Source organism: Ctenocephalides felis, unplaced genomic scaffold (genome assembly GCF_003426905.1).
Source record: "Ctenocephalides felis isolate EL2017-DRISC unplaced genomic scaffold, ASM342690v1 CF-g0.4_SCAFFOLD_01170, whole genome shotgun sequence".
NCBI lineage: Eukaryota > Metazoa > Arthropoda > Insecta > Siphonaptera > Pulicidae > Ctenocephalides > Ctenocephalides felis.
The window spans coordinates 48502754-48521403 of record NW_020537324.1 but is presented as its reverse complement, the minus strand read 5'-3'; the positions used below and the strand labels follow the sequence as shown (position 1 = coordinate 48521403).

At 29.1% G+C, this 18650-nt stretch overlaps 1 pseudogene; it reads left to right on the top strand.

The window, feature by feature from the left end:
- Positions 1–584: 584 nt before the first annotated feature.
- LOC113368529 lies at positions 585–702 on the top strand (annotated as a pseudogene).
- Positions 703–18650: the final 17948 nt, after the last annotated feature.

Genomic DNA, 18650 nt, shown 5'->3' with positions numbered 1-18650 from the left:
AAAATTATCGTTGTTATATTTGTATAGTAGTAAATAAACACTGCGAAACAATTCCTATTGATCAGAACAATCTGGCATGCTTCACTTTCCTCAAAAAGTAACTATGTTTTTCTACAATGATTTCAACAAAAGAGTTTATTGCTAATCCCGGCTAAAGTTTTTAGGGACAATTGCTTTTTCGTAAAATAGTGGCGCTAGGAGAACTTATCTCATTCCAGGATGACGCAGTGAGAGTCCAGAGCATAACAACTTGGTTAAGGGAAGGTTTTCATGATCCGGATGAATCGATTTCGTACAAATCGAATGTGATGCCAAATATATATACCATATATTTGGCTATCAGAACTAGAAAGTTTATAAAAAAACTAAACATATATAAACATTTTCTGATAAACCATTGTAAACTTTTTATACATATCACATGAACACATTATATTTTATATTTTTCTTACTTTCATTATCTCAAAGATGTAAGAAAAATATTAATATAGGTTTTATTTTTTTTATCGAGCATTGCGTTATAAAAAAGCGGTTATATTATATCAGTTTTTCATATTTTTAATGAAAAGTTAAGTTAAATGAAATGCTTAGCGCTTTGGCGATATTGTAACCAGTAAAGTACATCCGAGGTGTAATTATTGCTAGTTGTAAAACATTTTTAATGATGTATGTATATTGATTTTTTCAACAAACCTTTTGTTTTCTTTTCAGATTTTAAGCCAATTTAGTTTGTAACAATAAAACCAATCAAACAAATTCTCTCTCAAATATACTTGGCCACTTTTTTTGTTGTTATTCAACAACAAAGATTCTATGAGCTGTCGATATGAAATATTTAACTAACCACATCGGGTTTTTTATAGATGGCAATCGAAACGGTTGTATCATCTCTAAGTGATCAGTTTTTATTATGTTAGAAACATATTGCTATATTAGCTATATATATTTTCAAGTTAAAGCTGTTGTCGCTACTGATTGACATCAGGCTGCTCGAAGAGGGATGTAAACTGGGACCTCTGATTTTAATCCCATTGCTCCAACCACTTACGTACACCTAATTTATATATTTTTAAATTGCATAAAAATCATCAATCACTACAAGTGAAAATATTAGATAATTTTTTATTTAATGATTAGATGAAGACCTGTTCAAACTTTAATTCAATTACTAATTAAAATGAATTCTTAATATTTAGGCTAATAAAATTAACAATATTTATTCGATGTTAAATTTTAATTTATTAGCTAGTATTTGTCAACTAATTAAGAAAATATTCTCAGTTTTACTCAATGAAAACATTCATAATTTATGAAGAATTGTAATTATAAATATATTTTTATAATTGTTGAATAATAATAAAATTATGATAAAAATAATTATATTATTTTATAGAAAAATGGGGTTTATTAAGTTAAGTTATCAAAAAATAGCAAAGCAGTTTTATAATTCTTGCGGTCATGTGTCCATTTCCTAACCCGTGCACAATGACATTGTTGTATTGGCAACCTTATAATGGACCCGTGCAGTTCATTAAAACCCTCTTTGGCATTGTCGGCCCAGCATGAAATGACATGATGTTTTGTGCTTTTATGACATTGTTGAAAGAGGAACAGTTTTTTGTGCAACGGTAACACAATTTATTGTTGCTCGGGTATCGTGTTTGTTCTTCGAGGAGAAAAGAGAGAGATATTTCACATATTTCATATTTCATATGCGGATCACAAACTGTTGTAGTTAATAATCTCTTCGCTCCACTTATCGTTGTTTTACCATATGTGTATAATTTTATGTTACGTAGATACATAATGTTTTCAACATTATCTGATTTAGATAGGTGTGCTACTTAGTGTTCAGATTTTCGATTGTTAAAATTAGACCCTGAAATTAATTTGTAATGCCATTAATTATTATTGAATCCAATTTCAATTAAATTTATTGAATGACGTAATCACTTCATTAGTTGTCCAGAACTAGTGGAAATTATCCAAAACATGCTAAAACAATGCATTATGATTGACCTTTAAATATAATTAATATTGACGTTGGTAATAACAATTATTAGTATTAAATAAATTATTTATGGAATCCGTTGCGAAAACTGTGTAGGCGGCAGCATAACTGCAATGAGGTAGAGGAGGGCACAAGGATCCAATTTGACATTATGTAATTATACTAACTCTAAGCCAAACGAACTACATCCCAACACATAACACGTATCAAACAAACAACTATCGCACTATGTTTAGTAAAACTAAATCATCTGTCTATAAAATAGGACACTCAGTACAATAATTATTATGATAAATCTTATTAAATATTATTAGTATCATTTCTCACAAAAATAGCAGTGTTCGCAATTGCCATTATATGACATATGACATTTAATCAATCAGGAGTGTTCCACGATTGTCGGCAACGCTCGGTCAGCCAGTGACGTCAAAGTCCCCTTTTATCTGCATACACTTTATGAAATGGAAGACATATGAGGACTAGCAGTCCCATGTAGTGTAAAGTTTTTGAATATAATGTAACCTTGGTCTGGTATTTGGTCAGAAATATTCATCAGCAGAGTTGGAATAATTTATTATTCCAATGATTTTACATTTTTATTTACTATTTTTTTTACTATTATTTAATGTTTAAACCTTTGCCAGGTTAAATGTTTTTACCCGCAGACCTTTAAGCCTCGCTGTACCCGATAAATAATCAATGAATGCAAAATATGAAGTTTTGATATTTTAAATCTATTTTTTTATTTCTGAGGCAGCGCGGAGCTTTAATATTTTGTCTTATGCAATAGAATTATTTACACAATACGATGGTAACGTTTTATTAATACAATGTATTAACATCATTTTCGACAGGTCAAACGCAAAAAATTATTCACAATTAGTATTTTAGTGATTTTCTTATTTAATATTATACGGTAATAATTAATTTATTGTCACATAATATAACCAAATAATGATTTTTTATATTTAAAAAATCTACAAATGAATTGTTCATACCTAATAAAACTGTGAAAGAAGTCAAAAAAATTGTCACCAGAATTTTGAACAAAATCGATGAATTTTGAATCAAATTTGATATATTTAGCGATGTTTATTGAATAAAAAAATCGAAGCACAGAACTGTTAAATCACTTGTAATATAATTTCTTTGTTATGCAGAAAATATCGGTAACTCAAAATAGTTCAGCCCCCTTTTGTTTAATAACAAAATATTTTTACAGAAATACATGCTCATAAGTCCATTAATTCGTGTATAGAAAAATCCGTATCCAAATATAAATTGTATAGGCTTTGCACGTGGCAGATACGCGTAGGCAGGCGTATAAATTTTCCTGTGTGTAGCAAAGCGAAGGGGTGCGTATTGCGTTGAATATTTCATACAGACTGAGGGATAAGTGGACATATCAGGGTCGCGTATCAAATCATCCCCGGTAACTGGGTAACCTGGCCCGATACTATTAGTAAAATACTTTTTTTTTACTTTGAATAACTTTGAGATTAAGCTAGTAGTTGGTATATATGTGACAATAAACAAAACTGTGCAGGTCGTCAATTTTGACAGGTAATATAAAATTGCTAAATTCTATCATAAAATTTCGGTTTGCGTTATTATTATCGATTTTTTTTTTAAATCTTATATAATTTATTTCGTTTCAGATTTATCAATATTTGGTAACGTGGATCAAGTTTTGTGATTGCTATATTATATAAATAGTTATTTTGATTATTGTAAAAAAATCACATCTGAGGTTTGTTGAAACAACACCTTGGACTGCATGTAGTGTCTATACAAGTTTGTAAGCCTATACAGATTCAAGTGAATAAGCTTGGGTGGAATGTATAGTTTACAACGTGTGGGGCAACATGTAAATTGTGTTATAGGAGACACTATATCTCTTATTTGTGTTATGATATTAGTTACAGATTACGTTAATTTATGATATTTTTTTTTTTTTTGTTCCTTATAAATTACAATCCATCTAAATAGAAAGACGTTGAGTAATTAGTTTGACAAATAACATAGAATTTTAAAAGGAAAATCCAGTGGTTCAACTTTTATTAATGTACTAAATTATATTTTAATTAAATTTTGGTATAGATAAAAAATTATATCACAAGAGAAATCATATATGTTGTTTGTATTAATTATATTTTGCGTTGATGTATGAAAAGATTACTTACGTTAGAAACAAGGTTATTTTCTTGAAAATGAGTAAAGAATAAATTATCAAAGGTATTATTAGCTAAGGTCGTTTTTTGTCGTTACTACTCCGGTAAATGTTACAAGTAGCCCCAAATATAGGTTAAGTTGCAATACCGCGTTTTTTTATATAAATTAATAAATTGAAGAAACAAAAATAGCTGACTAAATATAATGCTTATAAATATAGAATGAAATAGATATATTGTAGATAATAGATGTATTGTATTTCGTAGAAATATAATATATCTTTATTATTAATTAAAAAAACAGTTACAATAAGTCCCTCGCTTTCCTATAACTTTTTTTAAAAAATAAACTGCACACTATTATATTATGAACGTCAAATTTCCATTACCATTTTTGTTTTCAATTTTCTTAATAGAAGGACTTTTTCCGTTTGATTTTTGGGATACACCGCCAGTCGTTATCTATATTTGATCAAAATCCGCCAGATTTCTTCGGCTTCGTTGTACATGTTTGCACCTTGATGAATAAGCCAAATTGGTAAATACCTGGATGCACTAAAACAAGTTTATAGGGTTTGTTTTGAGTTTTATGTAGAATATTGATGTTTCTTCTTCTGGAGCAACCAGAATTTTTATATTCACATAACACAACCAATATGCGGCAAGTCTTTTCTGTTCTTAATGTAAGCATCAATCTACCATGACTTCTGATTGTTGATTGGCGTTCTCAAAAAAAATTGAAATGGTGCAGATGATTCTAAAGACAACTTGATGCAACCGTTAAAATGTTTTGCTAATGTGTAGTTATTATCAAAAACGTTCAAAATTATGAACTAAGTTTAACTCCTATCGCCTATTTACCATTATCTTTTAAAACTTAGAAATTCTCGTTCATTTTAAAATTCCCAAACACTCGAAGGATTTAGGATTGGTTAGTTTATATCAGAAAAATGTATGAGCAGAAATATTTGAAAAACAATTTATGCGGCTAAGGTCTTTTTAGATATACCCGTTTGCTAAAATAAATATACATTATACTGATTTGCAAATTAACTATGCAACAACACTACCAGGTCAATTTAAAAAAGAAATTCAACAATTAAATATGTCAACTCTTAAAATCCCTGACAATAATCAGAATATAAAATCAGAAATAAATAATTATTTTCCTTATAGTTTCACTTGTTCATTTCAGGATAGGTGTAAAAATTACTATATAATAATGAAAAAAAAACTGATGCGATGCAACAACTTTATAGCAAAAGTTAAAGCATTTTTAATAATTTATTTGATTTTGAACTGATTTATCTGAATTTATAATAAATTTAATGATATTTATATTGAATGAATTTATTCATAACATTCAGATATTTGTAGAGTAACATTTGTAGAGCTAATACAAATAGTGATTAGTGTTTAATAAAATTAGTAATTTTTAGTCAAATTAATAAATAAATTCACCATGTGTAGAATGCAGAATAAAATGCGCGAGGTATCAAATTTAATACATATATGGAGCTATAGATAATAATAGTTATAGCTTAAGCTCATAGAAAATAATTATTTAATGCTAACACGGTGCGTATTGTGTATTGATAGTGAGTGAAATTAGAATGAATTTTTTCGAATAAAATTATATCATATGCTTGAGGTTAATGGTTAAAACTAACGCCTTTTATGCAGAAGGTTTCAGATTCGGTATCACCCTTGAACAGTCTGATGTCAAGTGGTAGTAGCATCGAAATTTACGTAGAATTGTAGATAAAAATATGTTGCTAAGTGAAAGCTAAGCTTTTTCCTAACATTGTTAAATCAAATTAAAAATCTAATAATAACATATATTAAATAGAGAAAGGTCAACCCTTGAGTTGCCCTTAGAGTTGGGTAATTCTAGAGTTAGTTATATAGAGTGAATATGGAGTGGAGTTGTATCAGAGATTTTGTCACATCCGACTTCTCTGACATTTATTGGTTTTGTTTAAATCATTATTCTGTTGGGATTTATTCAAACATGAAATGTCTGGCCGTATGATTGCCTAGTGGACCCTCTACAGCAAATCAATTACCCTGATGTTTCATTATATTGATAATAAATCATTGTCACAATTTCGCCTTGCTATTTGAGTTTTGTATGCATATTGAAATGCATAAAATAGTAATAATGCGAACAAAAATGTTTGAAGTGTTTGTAAATAATTTTCAAACGCCTAAAAAATCCTTAAATATACGAACAACAAGCTATAGAACACATTTGAGTTTTGCATTCAAAGTTTCAAATTTGTCGGAGTCGTCGGAGCTGTTAAGCGTTAAATCCAATCTGATCAGGCTTCGGATATAATAAGTCCAGAATACAAACTATTGTACCTACATAAAGTCAAACACTAGATCAGAGGTTGACAATTAAAACCATTGACAGGGACTTTGGTATTGCTTATATAGAAAAACAGAATCTCTATAATTTTCAACTAATATTTGCATAATTTCGAATATTTCTACAACGCTTCTTTCTGAAACCAAACAAACTACGGATATCCTTCCAATCATTCTAATTAACTCGTTATTAATTATATTATTTCGCAAAGCTCCTAATTTAATATTATACGTTTACACCTTATCGTATTCCTCCATCTACGTGTGCAACCATTACGTGTGTGTTTTTTTCCAATTCATCCGGCATTTTCCCACCGGCACCCCCGATGTCGATGTCGATGTCTGCTGACAGCGGCAACCACTCATCGATTCGGGGACGTCCGATGTCGGACGTGGGCCAATTTCCGGTCCGTCATTACGACTTCGACTTCCCGCGAAACCGAAAACAACAATGGACAAAAAAAAGGTTTTTGTATCTACATGTGAAATGAAATATCCGTATAGGTGTAATCGATATGGTTTGGGGAAAAGTAATTATTTCAATGGTATTAATTGATTTTTTTTAACTATCCGAAGGAGAAATTTATGTTTTGACTAGAAAATCGGATTTGGCCATTTTGTGTTTTTTGACGTTTTAACTTATTTTGATTTGCTTGACATCACAATTATGTGAGTGTGTTTGTAATGCTAATTTTTGACATTTCGTGGTCGTTTTGCCAAAAACGCCTAAACAAATTTCAACCATTTAAAAGACATTCGATGAGATTCGATAAAAACTCTCGTAGGTTGGTTTTGCGAGATGACAGGCATAGCTGTTAATTAAATTTAGCAGCAAAATTCTAAAAAAATTGTTCACGTTTGCAAAATATTGTGAAAACTTAATAAAAATATCATTTTTGGAAAAGATCGGCCGGGTAATTTCTTTAACACTTTAACACTTTTTCTCAAATTATAAAGAAACGGCTCGGCAGATCACAAAACTGACAAACGATAGTCCTCATTGAGATACATCAAATCGCTTTTAAATTTCTGAAATTGGTTCAGGCGTTTTTGAGAAAACGTCGATCAAAGGTCTAATTTTGACAAATGCTAAAAAACGATACTAATTTTTGTAAACTTTGAACAATTTTTAAAATTGAACGACTTGTCGTAGGGCCGTAATATTTTAGTATGATGTATAAGACTATAGTATCTACCGTCAAAAAAAAATCATGAAAATCGTCAAAAAATTTTTTTATAACACTTTATTACAAGAAAACGGCCTGGCTGATCTTTACCAAAAACTAATCAGCACAATTCCCAACCAATATCTTTCGAACGGTTTTTGAATTTTCAAAATCGATTCAGAACTCCGGGCTAAAACGTGGACGAAAACATTTTCACTTTTCTGCTATTTACAAAGAAACGGCTTGGCTGATCGTCGCGCAAAGTTGATAAACGCTAGTCCGTTAGTTTTTGAGAAAACGTCGATTTACGGCAAATCTCTGTTTACATACACACACACATACATTTTTCGAATTTGGTCTCATTCGATTCAGAATGGCTGCGTCAAGAAAACATAAAATTATCGAATCGGATTTTTTTATGAAAACATAAACTTCTCGTTCAGGAAGTTAAAAAAATACTTTATATTATATGTTTCACTGTTCTAATGACAAGCGATGACTATTTAAATTGTCACGACATATATATCAAATATTGAATATTGTTATATACATATATAGAATTTATTTCATTTTTATTATATTGTAAACATAATTATTTGAAATTGATTATCATCTAAAAATGAACCACCACGTTTATGATATTTTAGTTCAATTTACTCTCAGAAATGCCAGACGGTGCCTAATCATGAACAAATTCTGTTTTCAAACTCCACTATATTATCTAGGGTAGGGCGGGGCTAGTTGAGCAAATTTTTACTTAAACGGATGTAGCTCCTCAATGAAAAGTCTCAATAAATTGCTATACGACTTATTGGATTTGTTGTTTATCGCATAACAAAAGTGTTAATACTTGTTTTTGGTAATAAGTAAAATTTAAAAGCTACAGCTGTTTGAATGCAAAAAGTCAAGTATGCTCAATGTACCCCATAGGTGGGGCAAGTTGAGCACTAAGAAAGTATAATGAAATTATAGGTTCAATGTCTATTAGTGATGAAATAAAATAAGTTTTTAATAACCAGTTCTATATTTATAGTCTTTATTGACAGAGGAAACAAAACTTATAGTAATTTGCTTTGAATAATTAACGATTAATTAACTTAGGAATTATTTTACCATTATATTCAGTATTTTTGTTTAAAATCATTATTTTTTTATATCATTACTCATAGACTTAGCTTAAATCTTAAAAATATTAATTAATTTCTGGAAGTTAATGGTAATTGTCTTAGTGACAGAACAAGTTTAGCAACTATGCTCAACTAGCCCCAACTCGGAATTTCAAAATAAAAGTGAGTTTATAAAGAAACGTGAGAATTATACTCAGAATCTCTGTGCATATTAAAAGTACTATAATTATATGGAAGAATAAAATTTACCTGGTTAAAAATAAATAATATTTGACTAAACTAGACGAAAACTCGTGATGAATTATTTTTTTACTATTTGATCTCAAAATATGTGAGCCTCACTAATTTGTCCAGCGACTACTAGCGATCGCGGGATGTCTATTTCTCCCAAACCTCTATCTTTCCGCCATATAATGCCTAAACGGACGGTGAATAGTTTTCGAGATATTTCGATTGCTCAACTTGCCCCTATGCTCAACTAGCCCCGCCCTACCCTACATCTCGAGTCGTTCATCGGCTAGCAAATATCAATGAATTTATTGGCTAAGCATTCAATTCATTCATTGTCCGAATCAAGAAATTGAGATAAGCCAGTTAAAAGTTAAAACCTCCATCGGGCTAATCGTAATTAAATATGAGATTACTTTGTTGACCTTAATTGCATTAGCGGCGCGCTCGCTTATTGTTATTGCCGCTGCATTTGTTTTACAAAGAAAGCTAGTGGTTATGTTTCGGAAGATTTTAAATTGATCAGAAACACAATACTAAAGTAGTGTTATTAACTTCCCGTAGGGCAAGTTATAGTAATCGCAAAAAAATCGAAAATGAAAATTTTTATATATCTTTACGTTTCAGAGGTTTCTGAACATTTTGGCATACCTTAGAAAAAATGGATGTATGTGTGTGTGTGTGTGTGTGTGTATGTATGTATGTATGTATGTATGTGCGTGTGTGTATGTATGTGCGCATACAAATTTTCGTCGACGATTTCGGGAACACGGATCAACCGATTTGATTAATTCAAAAAACATTCGATTCGTATTGATAAGGAGACGTGCTGACTAGTTTTTGGCGAAGGCAGGTCTAGCCGTTCCGAAGATACGGGGCAAAAAGTGCCGAAAACGGTAACTCAGTTTTTAAGAGAACGGAGCGTCCGATTTGAATAATTCAAAAAACATTTCACTTGTATTGACAAGATGAAAAATCGATAAAATTTTCATGAAGGTAGGTTTAGCGGTTTCGGAGATATGGAAGAAAAAGTAAAAAAATGAGCCATTTGGCAGTCAAAAATGATCATTAGACATATGCACATCAAATTATCAGATATTTTATAGAGATTTTAACAATAAGTATACATTTTGTTAACATTTCTATGGGTTCCGTACCAATGCTTATGCGTTAAACAGCGACGCGGCGCTTACGCGCTTTATATTTTGTCCCTATGCAGTTAAAGCAGTACGATTGCTTTGAAAAAAAGTTCAGAACTTCTACAATATGTCAAAATAAAGAAAAAAAAAATTTTTTTCAAAAAAAAAAAAAATTAAAAAAAAATGTTTTTTTCAAAAAAAATTTTTGACAAAAAAGTTATTTTTTGTCCAATTTATAGTTTCTCAAAAATCTTATTCTTTCAAAGTAATTTTTTTTCAAAAATGTTAATTGTTTTTAAAAAAATAATAATTTTTGGTACGGGAAGTTCCAGCAATTTGCCTTAAGGCACGATGCCTTAATTGCCTTAAGACAGAATTCCACTTACAGCTAGTTTAGTAAAAATTTAATATTTAAGACTACTGTTCTATGAGCAATTGGGCTATTCTTAATACTACATCGGTTTTATAGATCCAATTCAAACAATTGTATCATCTCTTTGTGATAAATTTTATTATTACAATTTCTGTAATAGGGCGAATACTTTTTATTGATACAGCAATGGCAAATGAAGAACATTTTCACTTGTAAACATTTTGCTATCTATACTTTCAAGTGAAAACTGATGTCAACGCAACTAAGTAACGCAAAATTTTTCAGCTTTCATATAATGATTTTTAATAAAAGGATATAACTAGAAAATAAATGAGTCCATAAGTCATTGAGTGAAACTATCCACCCATATGTGCACTACTGAATTGCAATAAATAAAATTTCTACAAATACCATAATGTATAAAGAAAAATCAAAAACAAATGATTCGAACTTATTTGTTTCTAAAGCTTGAACATGTGATACGAAATAAATTACAAAAAAAACGGCCATCTGGTAATTAAAAAAGTATATTTATTATGTGCATATCAATTTATCGGATTATTAGAGAGATTTACAAAATGCATAATTTTTGTTACTAAATTTTTAAGTTTTGTTTGTTACATAGTTTTCCGTCATATAGTCAAAAAATTTAAAAGATTAGTGTTTTGATTAAAGAAGATTTTTGCTGAATTGTAAGTTTAATTTAATAAATAAATGAATAAAATATATTTGCAATCATAAAAATAATTTTGTTTCAATTATTCAAAGCGTTATTCTTGATAATTAAAATGGATTTAAAGTTCAAATTGAATATTTTGTTTTTTCTGGGATTTTGATAAAACTTTGCATAGAGTTGACAGTACTTTTCATAATTAAATCACTTTTCTTAGGCCTATAATATTTTAAACTGGTCGGTTTCACTATAAACCCCATACAAAGCTTCATCAAACTTCCAGAAGAGTAAGTATGAGGTCTCCTTTTTAGATAAATTTAAAAAATTAAACAACAATTAGAACGTTAAAAAAACTAAGATTTTACCTAACTAAGCCACTATTTAAGAAGACAACCCGTTTGTTGGCCTATCTCTTGTTGATAAATTTTATTATTAGAATTTCTGTAATAATGAATTTTTTTATTGATGCAGCAATAAGGAAGAAGAACTCAATTCACTTACGATTAGAAGCAAATTGCAATCTCTATTTTTAAGTGAAAACCTATAAAAATCATGTGCAAAACTAATTTAGTACTAAGTGATATCGAGCTGTTTAGGGTGAGTATCAAACCTAGAACTTCTGAATCAAATTTCATAGCTCCAACAATTAATCGATGGACAGTCACTCTGCAAATATGATAATGATATTCAGTCGTCTTTGATTTGGCATTAGGTCAAACTTGCAGACGTGGAAACAATTCACCTTGCAGGCAAGATTTGCCTTGACACTCTCAAAACATTATATTCTGAATGAAACCGATCTGAATAAATTTTTAACTCATTTTTCTTCTAAATCATTATCCAGCTATTCGACTATTTGCTTATTGTACATGAAAGATAAGCATCAGTGGGGCGATCACGAACTGTCACTGTTTTGATATAACAATTAGGACGATTGTGATGAATTGCTATCTGCTTTGGAAAGTCCTCTGATGAATGCAGATGCACTCCCATTCGTCTGGTTCGCGTGATGGCATTTAAAACGATAGAAACAGGCGAGAAAGTCTTATTTATTTTTGCGGAAAAACTCAAAAGGAATATCGTGGCGATTCTTTGACACCTGACAGGAGATTTAATATAGAAATAATAATAAAATTTTAATTATAGTAATGATAAGACATGATGATTAAAGGCGGAATATGAGAGAATTATTTTAATTAATTATGTACTTATTACTATAATTTTGTGGTGTTGAGATGGTAAAATCGATTAAGAATTTTTTTAAAAATATGTGTCGAGTGTATCCGTAGTAAATTATGTTAATATGATCAATTGATCATTCAGTTAAGTGTAATTAATATGGCCTTAAAGATTCCTTATTAATAATTTTACATTATTCAATTTGCATAGTCTCTATAATATTTAACGTTTCTCGTCGGTTAACAAAAATTGGAACAATATTAAACATAAGGCTTTAAATGTTCTATCAGAACTTATAATTATTGTTTCTATATTTAAAAAATACGAAATTTTGCCAGAACACCTTAAAATTGCGTAAGAAGTTGTGATTTGAATTAACTAACTACATTGGTTTTACTAAAAATAAGATTATAGTGCCGGATTTCCACCTTGTGTCCCGGTTTTTTCTAAAAGCAATATTCATACTGGATTTAGATCTCTTAATCCGGATTGTCTCGGTTTTTCGAAAATTAATAGAACTAGTGGGGTGTATAGCACCGTGTCTTAAGGCAAATTGCTGGAACTTCCCGTACCGTAACAAAATGTTCGAGGAATATTGAATGTTTTCAAATAGATTATTATAAATATTGTAACATTGTGTAACTGAATTGCAAAGTTGAAATTATTTGTTTAAAGTATATTCGAGCTTTAGTCAGAATTAAAAATAAAATCGAAAAAAAAAATTATGAAACAAAAATTTTGTTATTTCAAAAACAATTATTTTGTTCAAACAAGCTGAAAGTTCTTTGAATCATTCAAATCGAACGCTTAGTTCTCTCAAAAACTGTCATTTTTGGCACATTTAGCTCTGTATCTTCGAAATGGCTGGGCCTGCCTTTGCCAAAAACTAATAACCACTTCTCCCAATCATTACTAATGGAATGTTTTTCAGATCATTCAAATCGGATGCTCCGTTCTCTCAAAAACTCGATTTCTATTTTCTAAGATTCTAAGTTAAAAATTAACAAAAATTATGAAAACAAAAGAATAGGTCCTGTTATTTTCAAATTAATTATGAAGTTATTTGAATATAATTTTATACAAGTCTCAAAAGAGAAAAAAATCATATAGATCGAGAAATGTAAGATATACAATATAACACCTTAGTTTAAACAAAGTATTACATATAATCTAATAATAAAGTTCTTACTAAAAGTCCGCAATTCTGATTAAAAAATAGATTTATATCAAAAACTGTTTTTTTTATTATTGTTTTTTTATTATTGTATCCTTAAATAGAATTTATGATTTTAGTGCCCTCGTCTCAGATTAGAATAACTAAAAATTTTCGTCCCGGTTTCGACTTAAAAAAATCATCTAGGTTTTACAGATGGCAATGCAAACAGTTGTTTTATCTCTAAGTGATGAATTTTTATTTTGACAATTTCAATATTAGTGATGAATATTTTGAAGGGCAAATTGGTCGATAAAATCTTCACAATTTAAACATTGAAGTATGTACATCTTATTCAGTGCTTAGAATAGCTAGTTAATTCGACTCAAAAATATAAAGAAATTATTCTTTTAAATTAAAGTTAATTGGAGTAAATTTTTCCAAAATCTATTGATCAATTGAGTTTGTTTTCAAAAAGGCATGGATAATTTGAAAATATTTTTTATTTTTTAGAAAAACTACATAAATTTATTGATTCCCGAAAATAAAAGAATATTATCGTTTTAAATCTTTATGTGAATAAATAAACTATTTTAATAGTTAGTTGTCACTTAAATTTACAAAATTATAATACACAAAATTTTAATTTGATACATAATGCAAAAATTATATTTCTTGAAATGAAAATTGCCATTAAAAAGAAGAATTAGTTAATTATATTGGCAAGATTTTTTTCCCATTTTCCAAATTTTGCTGCCCTAAGCACTAGCTCAGACTATCCCTACTAAATCCATCAGTGATTACAAGAACAGATTTATTTGGAATTCAAAAAATTCTAAATTTTCTAATAACTTTAAAATAACTCAATAAATTGTACAGCTTAATTATTTTGCTTATAAAATCCATTTTATAAGTAAGTAAATTTTATAAATAAGTATAAGATCCATAAAATATAGTAAATTGATTGGTTAATTTTATCAATCTATTTGTTTATGAAATGGAAAGTTCCTAACGTTTCACAATGCCGTACAATAGTAATCATTAACAATACAATGAGCTTTGATAATTTTGAAACAACCGATTTTTCTGTAAACTCCATTATGAGCGTATATGAAGACAATAAATCTAAATATCCACGTCCAAATAGAATACTGACATAAGATTTATGCAAACACTCCGCTAGGCCATCAAACCACCCCACAAAGCCCATAAATCTATAAGAATACTTTTTAAACTTTCTGCTTTTAATTTCGCCAACGAACTCTCAATGCGAAAGAAACAGTTTGTCATCGCCAGATTTTAAAATGTCAACATAAATATTAATCACTGAAAATATATTATGGGGTGTGGTTGCATGGCAGTACATGGATATATTTCCATATGTGTGTATTTATAGATAATTCAAAGGTGGTTGATTTAAAAAAAATAATTTGATCATTATCTCATTCATTATTTAATGATTATTTTGTGTCATCGTGTTCTGTTTTGTTGCATTCAAATAACAATCAATACTTCTGGCCCTTTAAAAAATATTGCGTACATAGGATAGAGCGGGACCTAAAGCTTTTCGGGTAAAAAGGTCCACTATCGATATCCCAAAAACAAGTAAAGTTAGAAATTTCTCAACAACAATATTTGATAGTAGAGGGCGATAGATGTGTAACAAGCCATCAAGTTGATTCTTACGATTTCGCTACCATGAGATAAACGGTAATGGAAAAATCGTAATAGAAATAGAATTTTTTTCCGTTGTTAGTTTTGTTGTTGTTGTTTAGTTTACTACACCTTTATATAATTTTTAACTATGCGCTATTTAATTGTTTTATAAGTTGTATTGTTAATTTTCAGTTAAATTCAACATTTTTTCTATATAACCTCTATAAGAGCTTATACGTAATTGGGGTAAAAAGAACTAACTGAACCTTTATCTTGGCAAAAGTATAAACTATAAAAAACAGTAAATAAAAAAGTAAATTATTTTAAATAAAGCAATTTTACATGAGATAGCGCTCGCCTGTAGGTAAGCGGTTAAGAGCGGCGGGACTTGTTTCAGAAGTCCCGGGTTCGATACCCATTTCGAGCAGCCTGTTGTCAGTTGTTGACAATGATTTTTACTTGGACATATAGATAGCAATATGTTTCCAAGTGAAAATAGCCCTCACCCGGCATTGCTGCACCATTAAAAATACTCGCCCTATTACAGAAATTGTAATAATAATATAACATACAAAGTGACAACTGATTGGGTTGCCATCTGTCAAACAGACTAGTAAAAAATCAGCACAACAGCTTATAGCACTATTAGGTCCTATAGAATATATATAAAAAAACATGAGATAACTGAATAATTTATTCTAATTCTACTATGGTAAATACATGTTTCTGACGAAATACTAGACCAAAGTTATTTACAATGTTATCTTTGTAAAAATGTACCTTTAATTTATATTTTTCATTGCTTGAATGATACAGATATGATTTTGTAAAATCCCTTTAAAATGAAAAATACGACATTGTACCTGTTTGCTTCCATTTTACGCCGCTTTTGGGGTAAAAAGGACCAGGTTACAATATTTTGAAAACCAGCAAAAAACACATTTCTACAATGATGACATACCTGAGGAGTTTCACTCAACATAGTCAAATAGTTGTTTGTTGTTTGATATGTATTATTTGTCGTGATATAATTGGCTTAGTATTTACAATATAATTGGTCAAAGTTAAATTGGTCCTTTGTGCCCCACCCTGTCCCATATAATTTGTTTAAATGTAATTATTTCATTACAATTTTTGGTATGTACATATGCTCAATGTATTTAGCATTGAAAAAACATGACACGTGTAACAGTTCCATTATAATTTTGTTAATAGTATTACACAATATTTTTAAAACTTGCCTTATAAAATTTACAAGACTTCAGGTAAAAATAGACCTTCTCTGCCATTAAAATTAATATATGATCAGTATTGAATAAATTTCATAATGAAAATCTAAAAAAAACAAATTAGGCCAAACAGTATATGTGTAATATTGCAAAAAATAAATAATAGGATTTTTCAGAACTATTTGACTTATACCAACTTTGGCATAATATGATAATATAAAATAATATATAATAGATTCATCATCGGAATTGAATAAATATATCTAAATAAAATAAAAATCTCTGGTTTCCTAAAAAAATTATCAATGTCATTTTTTCACAATCATATCTAAATAACTACATGTGAATTAGTAAGAAGTTATTCGGTTTAAAGAAAGCTGAGAGTGAACACAACAATTCTATGGAAATCGAACACAGGCACAAAACGCTAATACGTAGATAATTAATCGCCAAACATTAGTTCTCAAATTGAAAACAATATTTTTTCGTTGGATCTTGTGCCATCGGAAAGAGCTGACAATGATTAGTCCAATTAGAAACAATTCACGCCGTGTCTTCGAGCATGTGTCTTAACGACGAAAATTTTACAGAGATAATTGAGTCATGTCGTATGGACAGAAATAGACATTTATATTTACAGTTTCATTTAAGTGACTAATGGATACTGATGTTCTTATCGAACGAAATATTCCAAAACTGGTTAGAAGTGAGAAATATAAATCGGCATTGATTCAATCAGCTCTGTTGATTTCACGTATCGTATTTAGGGATGGGAATATTTACATTCTATCAGACAATATCGAAATATCGACGTGGATTAAAATAATTATGTCTTGTTATTTGACTGCCCTTACAATAATTTTAACATACATACAAACTTTCTCAAATAGGTTCTAGAACATAGATGAAAACTGTAAAAACATAAAAATTGCAAACTTATAAAATTTAAAAAATTATCGCCGTACTTAAATTCAAAGAATTGATGATATTATCATATATAAAGATGAGTTAGAATATTAAACATTAGCAAAGATCAAACGTGTAACAAATTTGCATCTTCAATTAAATAATAGGGCGGAGCACAAAGGTCCATTTTGACTTTAGGACAAATGAACTACTTCATAACACATAACACGTGTCAAATAAAAACTATCCTACTATGTTCAGTAATCCCTAATTATAGGGATGTGTTTTTAAACTTTTAAACTTTTAAACTATTTTTCTAAACTTCGTCATCTGATCATTTTATACTCCATCGGCGGGATAAAATGGGACAGCCAGGAGGTGAACTGGTCTTATTGTTATTAATGAATAATAGTTACAATATTCAACCACTGCAAAACACAAATTTTATGAGCATATTTTATACAAAAATAATACCGGATATAACCTCGATTTAGAATTTTATAGAGAAATATTTATCACCAGAATTGCAATAACAATTAGTTTAATTTATTTCTGGTAAAATTGCTTTTTTAACTAAATTACCTTCCAATTTACTATTTTTTATTGTTCACTTCTTTGCCAGTGTAAAGATTTAGTTGGTCATTTTCACCCGAGTCACATGTAAGCTATCAAAAACGTTGTATAAAAACATCTGTTGAATCTAATTTAAAATGAACATTACTCTCTTATAGAACATTTAAATTACGTATACTTGAAAATTTTATTAAGATCTCGTAAACTAATCGAAAGTGTTCACAATCAAAAAAACTAACAACAAAAGCAAATACTTTTGTTATAAATTTTCAAACATGGACATTTATCTCTAGATAGCAACGTTACTTCATTTGAGACGATGGCTGATTGCGTATCTTTTTCCCTCTACTTTCAAATATTGTTGTTATAAAATTCCTTACTTTACTTGTTTTCGAAATATTAGTGATGGACCTTTTAACCCGCAGATCTTTAAGCCTTACTCTACTCTACATCATTTACATTTTGAAAATATTAACAATGCAATCACAAAATCCAATATTAAACATTAAATAATTAAATAATATCAGTATTATGATAATACTTACTTAACTAGTTTATATTAAACATAAACCACTACAATTTAAAGTTATATTAGAAATGAATTACAAACAACTGCAGATGATGAATAATTGTGGATTATTCTTTAGAAATATATATTAATAATATGTTTAAAAATATTTGTGGCTTATTTACTTT